Source organism: Aquarana catesbeiana, linkage group LG06 (genome assembly GCF_042186555.1).
Source record: "Aquarana catesbeiana isolate 2022-GZ linkage group LG06, ASM4218655v1, whole genome shotgun sequence".
Taxonomy (NCBI): domain Eukaryota; kingdom Metazoa; phylum Chordata; class Amphibia; order Anura; family Ranidae; genus Aquarana; species Aquarana catesbeiana.
The window spans coordinates 56,019,679-56,023,939 of record NC_133329.1 but is presented as its reverse complement, the minus strand read 5'-3'; positions in this window follow the sequence as shown (position 1 = coordinate 56,023,939).

Below are 4,261 nucleotides of genomic sequence, written 5' to 3'. Positions count from 1 at the left end.
GAGGAACAACAAACAGTGGAGAGTCAGGTTGCATTTGGTTTGTTACGTTTTGTTCAGTCAATACTTGCTAAACTAAACGTCAGAGGACGGTCATATTATTGTCCTCCTCTTTTGTTCAAAAACATAGTTTTTTTATGGTTTTCTGAATTTAACCTATGGTTAGCCTCCTCAAGCCATTTCTTTGCCTGGGGAAGGCCTAATTTCTTCTGTTTTCTTATTTTCATGCCGGCATCATTTTTAAGCTTTCTACACAGTATTACACAATAATCTTTATTTAAAAACGCATCAAAATCATACTTTGTTTTCCACATTTAAAGAAATGTCACATTCTCTTTGTCTAGACTACACATATACTTAACATCTTCATTCATACTAACAGATTTTCCATGGATCATACCTACTTTGTTTATCGTGCACACGGAGCTCTTTTTTTGTTAATGTCTTCTCACAATGACACAACACACACACACAGTATCTTATCACTTACAATCACTCACAGACTTTCTAGTCATGATATATCACTTCTAGATTACTGATCTTGTGTATTGCTAAAACACTGGTGTCTTAGAGAATTACAGAATTACGGGGAGACTGTATTCTCCCGACTGTTCTTTTATCATTACTTGATACTTCACTAACTTGTAGAGAGCATTTACAGAATTACGAGGAAACTGAATTCTCCCGATTGTTCTTTCATCCTATCAAAACATTTAATATTTCAGTCCTTGATCCAAGGGTATTTATGTGCCTGCTCAGGATTAATACAACATATGAGGCTGGCATGAACACTGCGGTCCGCCAAATGTCCTCTGTTTGTTACCTGGAAATCTATCAGGCCACACCCTTGTATCAACGGAGGGGGGGGGGGTTCTTTATCTGGAAGTATTTTTGATCCAAGGGTATTTATATGCCTAGAAATCTATCAGGCCACACCCTTGTATCAACAGGGGGTACTTTTAGGTTTTGATCTAGGAGTATTTATGTGTCCCCAAGGGATTTTCTGCAGTTTACAAGGCTGTCTGGATCTAAGATCCAATCGACAAATTTCCTTTATCTGCACCCGGATATTAGTATGGGACCATACCCCTATATCAAATGACTATTAACCAGAAGAAACAAACAAGAACACACAAGAGAGAACACCCGCAATGCTCGACTGCCGCCAGGTCGCCCTGAGCGCGTCTTCCCAAAACGCGGGCTAGTCACTAGGTCTACCCATCCAGGATGGCCACAGACGGATCTATACGGGGAATACGTGACCACTTATTTCCCCTCAACAAGAGTAAAGCAGATAGGAGGACAGAAACAGATAAACATTCAATCAATCTCTATATTGTATGTATATATTCAAATCCCTTATTCATCAAATTCCTAATCAAGTCTAACACAAAAGGTTAATAATAAAATAAAAATAAAAATCTTACCTTGTCCCGAGAGCGGTCTCTTGTGATGATCCGGTAAGTCGCTGCCCGGGAGGCACTAGTTCAGCGGACCGGCCTCTTTTTAACATCTAATTTGAGATGGAGGACTTACAGTTTTGCCGTACGGTCATCGGTCACTGTTGGCCAGTGCGTCTCGGGGAATTGGACTCCCGGCTCGAAAGACCAAATTGTTAGGGAAATAATTTCACCATCTCAGACCGTCCTCAGGCATCAAGGTAATATTTATTGCATATGCAAGAGAAATGAATTACACGTACATGCAGCCTTCATCATTTCTAAAGAAAATACTTTGGTACATGTTTTTTATAAGCCCTGGACACCCCCCTTTCCTGTCTTAAAACATGCCCAGTCTCATGTATTTTCAACTTTATTCTGGACACAACAGGAAAGGTGGAAGTGTCTGTTACAGACTGTTATCTGCATATAACAATGCTTACAGGATACTGACTTGAAAACTCCCCAAGTCAACACAAAAATACAGGATACATTCAAAACTGCACATCTAAGCATATTATATTGCTGAGTATATATTGCTGACTCCATATTATCACTATAGCTTATTTCTAGGCCATGATAATCAAAATGGCGTCTTTCATAACTGACATTTAAAGTATAATTTCTCTAACACCATGCAGCACCAGAAGTTGCATTAATGATAAGAAGTACTTTATTCATCATTGGTTAGCAACAGCATAACAACGTTATTAAAAAGAATTCAGAGACTTATTGTACTTTAAAAGTGTTGGTCTTACATAAAATGCACACATTTACTTGTATTTAGTTTTAAACATATTGTATGGCTCTCACGGAATTACATTTTAAAATATGTGGCGTTCATGGCTCTCTCAGCCAAAGAGGTTCCTGACTCCTGGTCTAGAGGATTTTACCCATTCAGACAGCTAGAACCCTCCCTGATGCGGATGGCTGTTATTGGCCCATATCGTTGCACATTGGAGAACAAAAAAGCTTTGCCTCCATTTGCTCCATACTCTTGCGTAAAGGAGGAACCCTGCGACTGAACTATGAGGGTGAGATAATAGAGGGTAGTCAGGCAGGGGGTCACCTACACATGAATTCGTATATTGTATCTGCAATTGATCTGTATCTGCACCTAAACCGAGTATGGAGACCAGATATGGTGAGATTTGGGGATGGGTGATGGCCATAACTGGGAACTTGCTGGGAATTACCTGGCAATGCTGGAATTTTATTAACATTGCCAGATTTGTAAAAAAATCTCCAGACCAGCTGGCCTGTTGCGGAAATGTTCGCAAATTTGCCTCCATGGAGAGGAGGAAGGGGAGGCATATCTGATCTATTGGATTCTACCTTTCTTCACACAAGCACTTTCATTTATGAACTTTTTCGGATTGAGCACTTTCATTATATATTGCATTGTCACTTTAACCACTTGCCGACTGCTGCATGCCGATATACGTCGGCACAATGGCAGCAGTGGGCAAATGGGCGTACCTGTACGTCCCCTTTAAGAGGCTGGGATAGCAGGCGCGCGCACCCGCCACGTACAGCGTGACCGTGCCTGCGGGACCCGCAGACTGGATGTCCGCCGGTCTCCTGGTGATCGTGTCACGGAGCCCGCAGAACGGGGAGATGCCATTGTAAACAAGGCATTTCCCTGTTCTGCCTAGTGTCATGATAGAGATCACTGCTTCCTGTCATCGGGAGCAGTGATCGCTGTCATGTTCTAGGTAGCCCATCCTCCCCACAGTTAAAATCACTCCCTAGGGCACACTTAACCCCTTGATCGCCCCCTAGTGGTTAACCCCTTCCCTGCCAGTGTCATTTACACAGTAATCAGTGCATTTTTATAGCACTGATCACTGTATAAATGACAATGGTCCAAAAATAGTGTCAAAAGTGTCCGATGTGTCCGTCATAATGTCGCAGCCCGATAAAAATTGCAGATCGCCGCCATTACTAATAAAAAAAAATGAATAATAAAAATGCCATAAAACTGTCCCCTATTTTGTAGACGCTATAACTTTTGCACAAACCAATCAATAAACGCTTATTACGATTTTTTTTACCAAAAATCTGTAGAAGCATACATATCGGCCTAAACTGAGGAAAAAAATTATTTTTTTTTATACATTTCTGGGGATATTTATTATAGCAAAAAGTAAAAAATATTACCTTTTTTCAAAATTGTTGCTTTTTTTGTTTATAGCGGGTGAAATCTTCCAGGGCTGAAGCGGTTAAATACTGTGGAACCTTTATGGGCGTGATGATTACGCTATTGGATATTTATTTACTGCTCTGTCACTTTTAGATTTTGCACTTTATGATTGATTGAAGATTAATTTGATGTTATTGCTCATTGAGGGAGCGCCTCATATACCTATATACAGTATAATTATCACTGTATGGGAACACTTTTTCACGTTGGCAGCTACTCGGTTTTATTTATAGTTATTTGGTTTTTCGCATTAGTAATTTTACACATATCTGATCATGCTGCAATCTGATGTTGGGCCACTGAGGAACCCACCCACCTGGACACCCCCAGCACTCCATTAACCATTTCTCGACCAGCTACCGTCATTATACTGCGGCAAGGTGGCTCGATATTGCAAATCGCCGTAGGTGTACGTCGGCACGTGCACTCGCTTTTGTGGGTGCCTTTGGCCAGCGGGGGGGAGCCAATCAGCCGGTCCAGCTGACTCGATGTCCGCCGGCCACCCACAGTCGTTCCCCGCAGTGACAGAGTGGGGATCTGCCAGTGTAAACAAGGCAGATCTCCGTTCTGACAGGGGAGATCACGCAGATCCTGTCTTTCTGCTATGCAGGAAGAAGGATCT